We start from the raw sequence: 16,024 nt of genomic DNA on the forward strand, positions 1-16,024 counted from the left end.
AAAACGGCATGTCTAGGGAAAGATAAAAAAATACCTATTAGAAATACTCTAAAATCAAAGTTGCATATTTGAAAAAAAAATTTTTGCTTACTTGGTTGGACGAGCTCACAGCCCACTTGGTGTCAAGTGGTTACTGGAGCCCATAGACTTCTACAACGTAAATGCCGCCACCCACCTTGAGATATGAGTTCTAAGGTCTCAGTATAGTCACAACGGCTGCCCCACCCTTCAAACCGAAACGCATTACTACTTCACGGCAGAAATAGGCGGGGTGGTGGTACCTACTCGTGCGAACTCACAAGAGGTCCTACTACCATTAAAAAGTGAGTTTAGTGATTATTAAATATCTATTTTAGTACACTTGAGCGAAACTTTACAAACACAGCGGCTCTGTTAAATGAACTAATCAAAAGGATCAAATTCGATTTAAAATTGCGTATTTAAAATTAATTATGTTAAAAATATTGTTTTATGAACAATTTCAATTAAATTGTTTTCTAAAAGTTTTATGTAATTTTATACGTTCATTCAATTAAGATTAAGTTTATTTTAAGCTTAATTAAGGTTGATTAGATATCGGAGTTAGTTCAAAGCTTTTTCAAGAAAGGCTATATATGTATTTTTAATCGTTCATTGATTTACGAAACATTTTTAATGGGCTATAAAATCACATCTCTGATTGCGCTTAAAGTGCACTTGTGATAATCAAAGCTCGCACCTCGTAAACGTTTAGACGTCTGCATCCTTCGATTCCTGCTAAGTTTATTTAATTTTAAGTATTGTTTTTTAACCAGCATAAAAAAATGAGGTCGTTATCAATTCGACTGTACTTTTTTATGTTTGTTACTTTTTAATTTGAAAGCTTCTCATTCTGACTTAAATGCTATGAATTCGAATAAATTGAAATTGTTAATGAAATTGAGTAATACAAAATGCGCTAAACTAAAAAAAAATGTAATTATTTGTAATTGTTAAATGCTTAAAGTACAATTATTTCAAATGTCATTTTGAAAAGACTTAATTAACCGATCAATTGTTGTTCTTGTCCCGTCTAATTTTAATAAAAATCAAATAAGTTGAAGTTACAAAAATATAGGTGTATATATATTTTTTTTAAATGTAGTTACTGGCAAATGCTTTAACTTATTCCAAAACGAATGGCGTAAATTTTTTTCTAAATATACTAGTGCATTATTATTACACCATTCGAATGTGGCAGCAGTCTTCACACAGAACTTTGTGTTGCTCCTTATTCGTCAATAAGTTTCAGTTCAAATTTCTAAACTCCCTAACATAAGTTTTCTTTCACAGATAACGTAACGTAAAACTTGGAATTGATAAACTAAATTCTGCTAAAAGTTTTGTATGGGTTCAAATTGGAGCGTGGATCCCGAAGTGTTCGGTTGTCTGTTTTATCAACATTGCCGCTTCTGAAGTTATTCTACGCGACGCTAGATGGCGCTAGCAGCTTTAAACTGTCAAAATTCTTATTAGCGTTTCAGTAATTTTTTAATTCTAATTTTTTTTAATTTTAAATATTTAGTTGGAATGGAACTTATTTGCTATAAATTTAAATTATGGTTATTAATAGTAGAGAAAATCACAATCACAAAGTTGTACGTAGAATTGTAATAAGATTTGAAATATTAGGAAGTCACGTATATAATTGTTTTATAAGCCTTATCAAGTAAAACTAAGTTGAAATACTTTACAATTTATTTGTTAATTAAATAGTAAGCTAAGTACTAAGTTTTCTTTAAAAGTTTTTGTAATGCGTAATATTTCTTATAGGATGAAAAAATAACAATTATGGTCGAAGTATTTGTAATTTTTGAAGCTACTCAGGAACTAAAATAAATACACAGCGAAATGTAGCAATTTCGATGGCTGTAAATAAATAAATTCCAATTGGGGGCTTTTGTAAAGTTTCATACAAATGACCAACAGATGGCATTGTTAAAAAATCCAATACAAATTTAAATTGTTTGATTATTTTTATTTTCATAGATGGCGTTACAATTCTGAATGGTCTATTAGATGTTAATCATCATCATCATCATCTCAGCCTGTCCACTGTCCACTGCTGAACATAGACGTCTCCAAGTGTTCTCCAGTGCGGCCGGTCTTACCAGGTCGTCGGTCCATCTGGTAGGTGGCCGTCCCACGCTGCGTTTGCTAGTACGTGGTCTCCACTCGAGGATCTTTCTGCCCCATCGGCCGTCCGATCCGCACTATGTGGCCTGCCCACTGCCACTTCAGTGTGCTAATCCTACGGACTATGTCAGTTACTTTGGTTTTTCTACGGATCTCTTCATTTCCGATTCGGTCTCGTAGAGAAATACCAAGCATAGCCCTAACCATAGCTCGCTGCGCGACACTGAGCTCCCTAAACAGATCCCTTGTGAAGCACTCGATGTTAATGAGTTTTTTTAATACAAAATCAGTTATTAGTATATGGTTAAGAAAATGTAACTTCCAAAGTAATGGTTTTTTAAACCACATTATATTTTCTACAACTTACTAATTATCCATTTCGAGGGTTATGCCAGTAGTCACCACGCTTGGCAGGCGGGTTGGTGACCGCAGTACTATGTCCTTTCCTCAGGGCATGCTGCTGCCCATGTCCTGATGTGTTTTTATTTAGAGACATAGCTTATTATGGATAGTTATACCGCCATCGGTCGGTCGCCAGGGCCCCGTCCGTTAGCTAGCAGGGTGCACCACGGGCAGGTGAGGTTGGCTATTGAGTAGCTGAGATTCCATTGCCACCCCTTACACCCGTTGGACCGATGACTTGCGGCGATATGCTGGGAGAGATTGGATGCGGAAGGCGGAGGATCGTTCATTGTGGCGGACTATGGGAGAGGCCTACATCCAGCAGTGGAGAGATACAGGCTGATGATGATGCTGATGATGACTAATTATCCTTTCGGGTCTAATGCGGTTTTACCGTTGAGGATTAAAGCAGTGTGATTTTCGGGTCAAGTTTTTTTAATTTTTTTATTTATTGTCTTGATGGTTGGACGAGCTCACAGCCCACACCTGGTGTTAAGTGGTTACTGGAGCCCATAGACATCTACAAAGTAAATACGCCACCCACCTTGAGATATAAGTTCTAAGTTCTCAGTATAGTTACAGCATCTACCCCACCCTTCAAACCAAAACGCATTACTGCTTCACGGTAGAAATAGGCAGGGTGGTGGTACCTACCCGTGCGGACTCACAAGAGGTCCTACCACCAGCAGTTACGCAAATTATAATTTTGCGGGTTTGATTTTTATTACACGATGTTATTCCTTCACCGTGGAAGTCAATCGTGAACATTTGTTGAGTACGCATTTCATTACATTACAAAAATTGGTACCCGCCTGCGGGATTCGAACACCGGTGCATCGCTCAACACGAATGCACTGGACGTCTTATCCTTTAGGCCACGACGACTTCCACATGTGCTTAGCTGCTAGCATCAAGCAATGTAGAAATAAAAAATAACACACCAAACAACAGTACCTACGTGGAAGAATAAATGTAGATCAAGATTTAGTGGAGATTTAAAAGTGAGACTTTCACCAAGAAACTATACGATCGAGAGATTCCTGATGCCTTAGAGCATTTCCATTTTCACTAAGGATTATGGGCGAGCTTGGGTTCAGACAGAGAAGGCTTTTAATTTCATATATTTTTTTTAATCATTTAGTATTTATTATCCACAACTTATATCCTTTACCTTAACCCTCTAAAATACCATGAGTACTTGACCGCTCGTCTTGTAGGTACTAATGCAAACTGCCGCTGAGCAAACATTCGGTTTGGTGTTCAGTGGGTCGCGATTCCGATCGTGTGGTAGATTCAATGAAGCACTGCTCTTGCTAGGGCTAGTGTTGACAAATTCTTTCAGGTTAAGTCCACGAGCTCGCCTACTGTTAATAGCCGGAATAGCTAAGGTTAGCAATGATAAAGTCGAAAAAAAACCGTTCTGATTTGGAGGGTTGATTGCGTCATTCAAAGGCATCCCGTTTCGTCTCTCACCGTGTCTACTGGCAATGGCAATAGCCATCAATAATACGGCCGCTAATTCATTTGCTTATCGAATAAATAGATTGTGGTCTTATTGTATCAATCATGTTTTTAAATGGATAGTAAAACGCCATTATAAATAGGTAATTTACTGATCGTAGGACCTCTTGTGGGTACCACCACCCCGCCTATTTCTGCCGTGAAGCAGTAGTGCGTTTGAAGGGCGGGGCAGCCGTTGTAACTCTACTGAGACCTTAGAACTTATATTTCAAGGTGGGTGCCGCATTTACGTTGGTAGCCCGAGCCCATAGACAGGCTCCAGTAACCACTTAACACCAAGTGGGCTGTGAGCTCGTTAAACCATTTAAGCAATAAAATAAAATAAAAAATAGTGTACCTTATTAATTTGCTAGAAAAGCTGATGGTCATAATATGACCTATATCTCTAAAAGACACTTCATACACTGTTGACTCCTATATTGCGTGAGCCTAAGATATATTTTACGATGGCTTATACTACATAATTTTTTTGGATTGTATAATAAATATTACTTTTTATTGCATCGTATAATTTTGAACGATCAAGCTATTTTAATGTTTGTCTATGTTTAATGGATTGAGTCGACAAACAGACTGATAAGAAAGTGATTAAGTAGGTGGTAGTACTTACTAGAATAGAAACATTTTTTTTTTATTTCTTAAAAGGGTGGACGAGCTCAGGGTCCACCAGGTGTTAAGTGGTTACCGGAGCCCATAGACATCTCAAATCAAATCAAATCAAATCAAATCAAATCAAATCAAAAAAGTTTTATTCAACATAAATGAAAGTACATACTTGTTGAACGTCAAAAGAACTACCGCCAATTCACAAGAATTAGCCTCCGTCCTGAGAAGAATTGGCAAGAAACTCAGCGGCCATGTCTTTTTTTTTTTATATTAGATAATTTTTTTTAAAGTTAGATTTTTTGAAATATTCATTTTTACAATAAGTAATTATAACATAACAATTTTACAATATTGAAATGCCCGGAGCGAGCAACTCATTCCCACTTTGTGCAATCTTCTAGTAATCTAATAATCTACATCATAAATGCCGCCATCCACCTTGAGATATGAATTCTAAGGTCTCATAATAGTTACAACGGCTGCCCCGCCCTTCAAACCGAAACACATTACTGCTTCACGGCAGAAATAGGCAGGGTGGTGGTACCTACCCGACTTAATGACAGTCCTTTTTCAAGAAAACGCACTTCAAAGTGGGTGGGATCCACGTTGTCATGTTTATTGGATCCGGTAAACACTTGAAGTCGGATGGTTTCGACCTTGTGGAAGCGTCTAGTTTAACAAAAAACCTTTTATTTTATGCGTATTTTTAATTGATAATAAAATTGTTTTTTTTTTTGGTATTTTGCGTTAATAAGAAACGAAAGTTTTTTTTTTTGTTTTCTTATCACTTTAATGAGATTTTTCTCTAACAACGTCTTTTTTTTTTTTTTTCCCTACCTGTGCTGATAGCCTTGAGAGGCTATTTCAGCTTCACCCTAACGTTAGTAGGTGAGCTCGCGGGGCTCAACCGGAGAGTCAGTGTCACATAGTATTCAATGTATCTTAAAATTATTATAATAGTAAGCTGACTTGTCGCTAGTGACTCCGCCGTGTGGGCTACACTTACTCAGGTGATTAAGTTTGCCCAGTGTGCTCAGAGCGAGTTGTTTAACGTTCTCGATAACGTAAAAGTTAACTCAATTTTGTATGCAGATGGAACGTTTGCCCACGTTTCCCGCTGGGGGTGCTATTCCAACTGCATACAAATTTGAGTTAACTTTTACGCTAACGAGAACTTTAAAAACTCGCACTAAGCACACAATATTAGATTGCTATTTAGGCATGCGATAATTAATTTTGGACTTATCACCATCATACATCATTTTGTTAAAAATATTAATATATTAAATACGCAAAATTTAGTCATTAATAACTTTTTATTATTATTGAACATCCTCCTCCGTGCGTCATAGATCCTCAATCCTGAGGGTAGTGACTTCTGTGGTACTGCAGAATCTTCGTGGTGACGTACCTATCTTCTCTTAGTGATGACGGTATTAAAATTTGTTGCGTGGTTCAAAACCAGTAAGTGGAGAGACAGATAAAGACAGACAGAGACTTTGTTTCATACTTATTAGGGAAAAACAGGAGTATCGACATGACAGTAGCCTGTCATGCTCTTCGGCGCTCTTGCACACGAAACAAAAAAAAAAGTTTAATTGGAAAGTTTTTTATTTGCTGTTATGGGTACAAATATAATCTTATTACTTAATAACTATTAAAAGATTTCAAAGCTTGAAATATGTTCCTAAGATTTAAACAAAAAAAAACTATAAATAAAACTCTGGCACAATTTCAATGTGAAATATTCATACATTTGTAAGGTAACTAAGGTAGCTTCACTCACATATCGACTTTTTTATTATTTATTGCATAGATGGGTGGACGAGCTCATAACCCACCTGGTATTTAGTGGTTACTGGAGCCCATAGACATCTACAACGTAAATGCCGCCACCCACCTTAGGATATGAGTTCTTAGGTCTCAGTATAGTTACAACGGCTGCCTCACACTTAAAGTCGAAACGCATTACTGCTTCACGGCAGAAATAGGCAGGGCGGTGGTACCTACCCGACTTAATGACAGTCCTTTTTCAAGAAAACGCAGTACAAAGCCTACAAAAATCGCTTTCTATAATCTTACACTTTGCTAATCATTACGTATATTGATACAATTTAAAAAAAAAACACATTTTTAATGCTAATGCTTCAATAATCACCAATTTTACCAACGTCATCGAAATCAATCCTTACACTCTTTATTAAAGAACAAAAAAAGTTTGAGACGAAGTAAAAGTTTCACTTTAAAAAGATTTCAATAAAGAATCTCTTCTTTCTTGAAGTCGGTTAAAAACGAATAAAAACTTCCAGAACAGCCTCACCTCTGTTTTCCATATTCAAATTATAACAGTTTAATAGACAAAGTCGGTTATTAACCGACTAAATGCGAGTGCATGGCACGCCCGAGGATATTGTATACAAATAAAATTGTATACAGAATGTTCTAAGCTCTAAGTACGCTTGTACGTGCTTAATTACAAGTTGCTCCATAAAAAGGTAATTGATTGTGGTACATTCACGACTTTAGACTCAGCTCCGGGGTGGATAGGTGTTTGTTGAGTGAAATAAAAAAAAAACGCGATACTCTTGGTTTTTATTTAAGTTATAAATTAATACGTTAACAATAAATACTTAATATTAGTTAACTATAGATAATAAGAAGAAAAAAAACACTGGTACAAGTAACATTTGACAACATTGATTTTTTTCTAGCATGGTTTGTATTATCTATTTAAGATAGCTTTTACGGTTTGACTTTATAATTTTTCCATTTCCATTACAATGTTCGAATATTTTACAGTTTTCATGGTTCGTATGTGATAGACAATTAGAATCGCTAGATCAAGCCGTAAAAGTCATTTTAATTAGGTTTAAAACAACAAAAATTAAATATGTTATAATAATATTATGTCGGTCACGTGTAAAACCATGTAACCCGATCGCTAACTCAGGCCAGCAACAATAATTAACTACTGCGTTAATGGTAGGAAAAAAAAAAACAAAAGCTGGCAACACCGACCGCTCTTTATATACGGACAATATAATAACAGATAATAATATTATTTATCTATCCATCAGCATACTCCGCGCCGATACTCATCTAGTATTCCTATCTGTTATCTGATCATGCTGTTTTTGTTGAGCCCCTTATTGTGTTAACATGCATCATGCATTGTTTCTATTTATTAATCTATGTAAAAATTTATGTTCGTTCTGTTTAACGATATTTATGCTATTATAACAAACATTTGTGGAACTGTTTTACGAGCGTGTTTACGTCATATGTCAGTTATTGAAAATGCGGTTAGTTATTTTTGTACAGTACATGATTACGTTAGCAATTGACGCGAATGTAAACAATATGATTGTTTTGAATTTTAGAATGATCTTGGATTTTGTTTGCCGCGAAGAATTCGTTGATTCGAGTTTTAATTTTGATCAGTGATTTTTGTGAATAAATTCTATAATGATTATTCATTAGAATGACTTCATTGTTATTTGTTAGAATAAGAAATTTTCAAACTTTGAACTAGAGAAGTTCCTACATAGCATGAAACCGGCTGATGCTAATAATAATGGTATAAGGGGCTTAAAAACTAAAATAAAAAACATGCTTATGTATGCCAATTTTTCTAATGAAATACGAACTCAACAAATGTTCACGATTGACTTCCACGGTGAAGGAATAACATTGTGTAATAAAAATCAAACCCGCAAATTTTAATTTGGGTAATTACTGGTAGTAGGACCTCTTGTGAGTCCGCGCAGGTAGCACCACCCTGCCTATTTCTACCGTGAAGCAGTAATGCATTTCGGTTTGAAGGGTGGGGCAGCCGTTGTAACTACCTTAGAACTTATATCTCAAGGTGGGTGGCACATTTACGTCGTAGATGTCTATGGGCTCCAGTAACCGCTTACCACCAGGTGGGTAGCAGCTCGTCCACACATCTAAGCAATAAAAAAAATAAAAAAGGAAATGAATTAACATTTGACTTATTTTTTATCTTCATGATATAGGTCAAGATATTAGAGGGTGATTATAAAATTATTGTATCTTCATTGATGTGTGTTCAAATTTGTAATGACGTCTTGAATTCGACATTTAAAAATTTCGTTACATACAAAGAACCATATTAAACTGATTAAAGCTCATTAAAATTGTACGCACCGAGGACTAAAACCATTAAGTCGATTAATATCGGTGTCGATAATATCGATTTTTATATCGTAGAGATGTCTACGTAATCACCTTTTTAACGCGCACTCAAGTTGCGTGTTCTAATGTTCTAGAAAACATAAAGCTTGTATACCGAACGAGGTATTGTTAGAAAACAATTTCTAATACCACCCGCTTGTTAACGTCAAAGAACTAGGAAACGGAAGCCGCGACAGCTGTGCGTGATTTTTTATTTAAAAACCTATATGCAAATGTCGCGTTCATTTGCATGATAAAAAATTATAAAGTTCACTCTCGATTGTGAGGCAAAGGGCAAAAAGTTAACCCTTTTTACCTCGTGCATAATTAGAATATGTGTGTGTGTGTGTGTGTAACGTGCTTTTGTGTAGTTTGTCATTTTTTGTCGCACAGATGCTAGGAAGTTGAAAAAGTAGAGAACGAAAGTGGAGGGTTGAAGTTATAGTTTTTTATTTTTTTTATTTATTATTAACGGTCAACACCGTTCAGTGTTGCCAGAGATTATACAATAACGCCCATTGTCATTTTTTATTTAATTACGGTCAAGGAGTTATCCCGCCGCTTTCCTCGGCGGTAGCCTTATATATCTGTTGCTTTTAGGCAAACGAGTTCACCATGTACTTGGTTTAGGTTTATCTTGGAGGCTTTAGACAGTTTTTTTTTATGATTGATTGTTTACTGGTGGCCCGGTGGCCTTTCCAGTTTCACGATGACAGGCGGGCGAGCAAGAACTCAGCTAGAAGGGGCGAGATTTGCTAACAGCTACCCGAGCGCCTCCAAGGGAGACCTAACAACTCAAGAGTAGCTGCTTCGCGAATGAATCTACTACCAGATCGGAATCACGACCCGCTAAGAAGATGCGGTGAGAAACTCAACGGGCTGATGCTTAGGTCTATATATTAGGTCTATTAGGTCTATTACCACTGTCCTAAGGTTACGGCTGCGCTCTGGAGCTTCCTCTCGATTAGGAGCTTGTTTCTACTCGAATAGTAAACAGTCTTGTCGTCGGCGAATAAAGCTAACTGGGTCGGCCGCGACTAGGGGCCTTTAGACAGTTGATCTATTGATTCCTATTCTGATATCTAATAATTTATGCATGGCGCCACATAGTCAGGTCATCCAATGACTGTTTGTGGTACGCTACGGCTTGGCTTTGCCCTGGCATTCCTGACGTCCATGACGGTAAGCACTCATCATCAGGTGAATCGTATGCTCGTTTGCCTATAAGGACAATAAAATGATTTACAACGAGCACGGATGTACGAACGTTTCTGTTAATCTTACCATAATGAGAAACTTTAATAAAAATACCAACGATCTTACAAAACAAGTTCAGTATAAAAACTCTATCCCCATACGGAACTTATTAAGTAACAATACATAAATTATGCATAAAATGTGTTGTACCTTTTGTATACAATTTTGTATAAATTATAAACACAATGTAAATTCAAATGTTCTCACAGTACGTAATGCAAATCTTATGGCTTTTCTTGTGTGTGAATCATCTTTTATGATTTCAACCCTTTGCATCGTGTTCGGATTGAACCCTATATAGAAAAAATGCGGTTGGTTTTTTTAACTATAGTACAATAACAAACGACCTACTCTTTATCTTGAAGTCAAAAGCACTAAAATCTCAAATATTCAGTGTATATAATCTATGACTAAAATGCAAATGACAATGAAAAAAAAAGGGCGGGAACGTCAAAATAAATAGGCGCTTTTTTCAAGTTAATTTTAATTTATTTGGTTTTAGCCCTTTTTTACGACATTGTTTCTTAATTTTTCACTGTGTTAGAGTTTAAAATTATATTCCATAAGTGTGTTCCGTATTAATGGACGATGACGACAGGGGTGAGGGCTTCAGCTCCGCCCCTGTGTCCGCTCCCAAAATAATGGGAAAACGAAGATTGACCTCATCTGAATACGACGAAAGCCGCAAAATAAAAATGACTTTCATTAAAAATAAGCGCGGTCTTTTTAAAGACCACCATGCTCTTTATGAAGACCTTACAAAAAAAGAATACCCAGTGCTTCTTCAGTCAAGCCTCTCGCAACCAAATAACAGAGTCCCAATGGATCTGTTAAGAATAAACAAATCTTTAAAAAATGTTCAAGGGGTACAGTATGTCAAAGCTGCTGGAAACTTTTTTGCTAAAGTTTACTTTGGCTGTGCTCGGGATGCCAACGCTTTTTTATTAGATGTAAGCTTTATGGAGTTAAACAATTGGACAGCAAAAATACCTTACGATAGCATTGAGAGTCAAGGAATTATTCGAGCTCCTGTGGAATTAGATGAAGAATCTCTTTTAGTAAATTTAAAAGCTTCATGCACAATACTTGGAGTAAAAAGATTTTTCAAAAAACAAGAGAATGGAAGTGACAAGCCACTGCAAACTGTGCTGGTTACATTTTTGGCGTCTAGCCATCCTGATCACGTCACATACGAGCATATTTGGATGCCTGTTTCGGATTATATTAGACCTGTGTTACAGTGCTTCAAATGCTACAAATTCGGACATGGAAGTGGTGCCTGTAAAGCCACTCAAGTTTGCTCTATTTGTTCAGGCAATCATTTTTATAAGGAGTGCAGCACTCCCAACATCTTCAAGTGCTCCAACTGCAGTGGACCACATTCTGCAGTTTCTTACTCTTGCTCAGTAAAGGCAGCCAAGGTTGCTGAAGTTAAAAATAAGATCATCGGCAAGCAAACATCATATGCAGCCATACTAAAGACTCCTGTTATTAAGAACCCCGTGACCTCTTCTGACATACCTATATCTGCGAAGACCCCTCAAGGTAGGGCTTTAATTTCAGACATTATAAATTCAGAAATTGTCATCAGAACCATTACAAAAACTTTAATAGAATTGTTAAAGAAAAAGGATTCTAAATCCCCTTCTGGACCTATATCTACTCAATTAATTAAAGAAATGCTAGTAACAAATTTTACATCATAAATTATGGATAGTTCTACTCAATCTTATATGCATAATTCTGTTGGTCAGTTTAATATCATTCATTGGAACTCTAGAAGTTTATTTCCTAAATTAGATCAACTTAAAGATTTCCTCAGTAAACTTGACAAGTGTGTTGATATGATTTTATTCAATGAAACCTGGTTAACTTCACATAAAATCATCAAATTACCTGGATTTAATGTTATAAGAAGAGATTCCAACCACCCACATGGTGGGGTTGCTATTGCATTACGCTCTAAGTATAAATTTAAAATAATAGACACAATTTCTCAATATCATTTTCAAAATATTTTAATTACAGTTTACATTAATAATTTTTCTTTTGACATTCTATGTGTTTACATTCCTCCACCACCAAATGGTAAGTTCACTATTAATTTATTGAAAGATTCATGTTCTAAATTTGTTTCAAATAATTATTTAATAATTGGTGACTTCAATGCACATCATGCTTCCTGGAGTTCAAGAGTCAATGATAGAAGAGGTAAAGCCCTTCATGATTATGTGGAAAGTTCTGAGTTAGTTTGTTTAAATGATGACACAATCACAACCTTTGCTCCATTTGGTCAACAAGGAAATGTATTGGATCTAGTATTCGCTTCCCCTGCTCTTAGCTCTAGTTGCACAGTTTCTGTCCTTGATGATTTGCTCAGTAGTAATCATTTCCCACTACTTATTGAAGTCTTTAACGATGCTTGTCTTCCTTCCCATCCTTCCTTTGGCCCGACCACCTCTTCAATAAATCAAGTTGATACACTAGATAATACCTCTTTAGCTAACATAAATTTTAATAAGATTGACTGGTCAAAATTTAATAACTTATGTGAAAGTGAGTTTTCAAGTTTTAGCTTCGCTGATAACCCTCTTGAAAATTATAATATGTTTTTGAGTATTTTACATGACATATTAATGACTTTTGACAAAAAGTGTTACTCGCACAAAAAACGGAATTGTTCCAAAGCTGTTCCTTGGTGGAATGCTGATTGTGACCGCGTAGTTTTACAAGCCAAAGTTGCTTTATTATCGTACAAGCATTATCCAAATATGGAAAACTATATTATTTTCAAAAAGCTGGACGCTTTGAAGAAAAGAACTTTATATGAAATAAAACGTTCAAGCTGGATGAATCTTTGCTCATCATTCAATCGATTGACTTCGACTAAAATTATTTGGGATCACATTCGTAGATTTAAACACGCTAAACTCAATCATATTTCTTCGTCTTCAAGTTTTTTTCAAAATCCCGCTAATGCATCTTTGTTTTTGGACTCGATAACTGGTTCTGAGAATGAAATTTCTGAATCTAAGTTACAAGATTTTTTTAACAGCCACGGAAAACCGGAGGCTCAATGGATGGTAGATCCATTCTCTATGGGCGAATTTGCGACTGCGTTAGAAAATAAAAAGGAAACCTCCCCTGGTCCTGATTTCATCCCTTATAAAGTAATCAAAAATCTTCCCCAGTATGCTAAGGAAATTTTATGGCAAATATTTAATGATCTTTGGCAAAACAACTGTATTCCTTCGAATTGGAAAACTCAACATGTAGTACCGGTTTTAAAGCTTTACAAGGATCCCAACTGTATCAATTCTCACAGACCCATTTCATTAACTTCTTGTTTTTCGAAAATTTTCGAAACTATGTTAAAAAACAGGTTAGAGTGGTTTACTGAAAATAACAACTTAATACCAAGTACTCAATACGGATTTCGTAAAGGTAAAAGTACGATAGATAACTTAAGCTGTTTGATTGGCGATATTAAAAATAACTTCCATAATAATCAATTTACATTAGCGGTATTTTTAGATATTAAAGGGGCTTTTGATAATATAGATCATTCCTACCTTATTGAAAGTCTACATTCTTTAGGCTTTCCAGGACATGTTCTGTTCTGGCTGTACAATTTTCTGAACAAGCGCTCTATGTTTTTGAAAATTAAATCTAGTTTATTTGGTCCTAAAATTTCTACTAAAGGTACTCCTCAAGGTTGCGTTTTATCACCTCTCATATTCATACTTAGTTTAGTACGTTTCATAAAGAAAATTCCAAATACTGTTAAACATTTATTTTTTGCTGACGATCTTGTTCTCTATGTAAACTGTAATGATATTAAAAGTGGTGAATCGGTTATGAATAGTTGTTTGCGTAATATTTACGATTTACTTACTAATTCCCTAAAGCTTGAGGTCAATATTTCCAAAAGTTCTGCAATTTTATTTTCCCAAAATGGATTGCATTACCCTAAAGTTTTATACAATTATGATATTATTCCTGCTCAATCTTTCGTAAAATATGTTGGTCTTTCTCTAGATTTTGATCTTTCGTGGAAAACTCATATTGATGTTATTTGTAAAAGAGCTGAATTAGGTTTGAATATATTAAAATCGCTAACTGGAGTAAAATGGGGAGCTGATCCCAAAGTTTTAAAAACTATTTACATTGCAACAATCCGAAGCCATTTCGATTATGGCAGTATGTTCTTTTCGGACGCGAATTTTTCTATTCTTAGGAAATTAGATATTGTGCAAAATAGAGCATTACGAATAATTACTGGTGCTATGATGTCGTCTCCAATTAATTCCTTGGAAGTTGAGGCTGGTATTGTTCCTCTATACATACGAAGAAGTTTTATAATAGATAATTATTGCCTTAAGCTTATTAGCCGTGATAATCAAGTAACTTACAGGTATTTGAAGTATGCAAATATTCCAAATTATAATTTAATTCCGCTTCCTAATTCTTCATCCATATCCAGTGCCATAACGTACTTGAATTTTGAATTTCAGGATGTGGTATTTTGGTCTACCCTATTGCCTTGTTTCGAATATAACTTTCATGATATGTTGAGAGATGTGGCTATTGATCTAATCAAGTTTAAATCTAAAAATGATTTTCTGGAGTTCCTTGAAGATAAGACTGATTTTGTTAAAGTGTATACAGATGGCTCTAAAACTAAAGATAGAACTAGTTTTGCATTTTTTGATTCGTCCATGAACATAGGATCAGTTTATAAATGTAGCAATTTTTTCTCTGTTTTTTCGGCTGAAGTACTAGGCATTATATATGCTTTAGAGCACATTCGAGTAAATTACTCTGCAGGGGACAAAATTTTAATTCTATCTGATTCAATGAGCGCCTTGCAAGCTCTTAAAAATAAATGTATTAGTGCATCTGTAAATTATTTAATTTATAAGTTAAGAAGTTGTTTGAGTTTTTTGTATTTCAGAAATATATTTGTTGAATTTTGTTGGGTGCCAGGTCACTCTGGTATTGTGGGTAATGAATTTGTTGATAAATTAGCGAAATCTACAAAAGATATAAATATTTCCGATTTTAAAGTTCCGTACTCTGATTTAGTTTATTCAATTAAACAAAATATGATGAAACGTTGGTCTAATTACTTGTCTAAGTCCAGAGAAACGAAAGGTAAATGGTTAGCTGAAATAGTCCCAGTACCTAGTACTAAATCTTGGTTTGATAATTTTAGATTCTTCCCGGGAAGAGCCTTTATATCGATTATTTGTAGATTACGTATAGGCCACGGCCATTTTCCTGCGCATCTTTTTAGATTAAAGTTAAGTGAATCAGCTGCATGTACTTATTGTATCTCTGGCATGTGTGATCTAGATCATATTTTTTTTAATTGTCCTGAATTCAATCAACAGAGATTATTGTTTAATGCATTATGTAAAGACACAGGCTTAAAATCTATTCCTAATTCCATTCAAGGTATTTTAAAGCTTCCACAACTATTCTCAATAGTGTATAATTTTGTACTTCACACTATAGGACGACTATGAATGTATAATTCATGAATGTATCATAGGTCTCCTGCTTATGTGCAAGTTTAATTATTTTTTTATAACGACTCATGTTCTTTTTTGTTGTTTGTTGAAAGAAAACTTGTATTTTTTTATAGTAAGTTCTTGCAATTCATTTTGTCATTAATTTGTTGTTTTCAATCATTTGTAATTGTTTCTTGGTTTGGTTTGTTTCTTTTATTTGTGTTTTTATTGTAAGTTCTAGTTCATGTTCTATTTTTTTGTAAAATTAGCTTAAGCTGATGGCCGTGTTGCCAATGCTTTCAATAAATAAAAAAAAAAAAAAAAGCAAATGACAATTGACAGAATATTACAGATTAGTGTGGATAGAAATCAGAGAG

Source organism: Bombyx mori, chromosome 11 (genome assembly GCF_030269925.1).
Source record: "Bombyx mori chromosome 11, ASM3026992v2".
Lineage (NCBI taxonomy): Eukaryota > Metazoa > Arthropoda > Insecta > Lepidoptera > Bombycidae > Bombyx > Bombyx mori.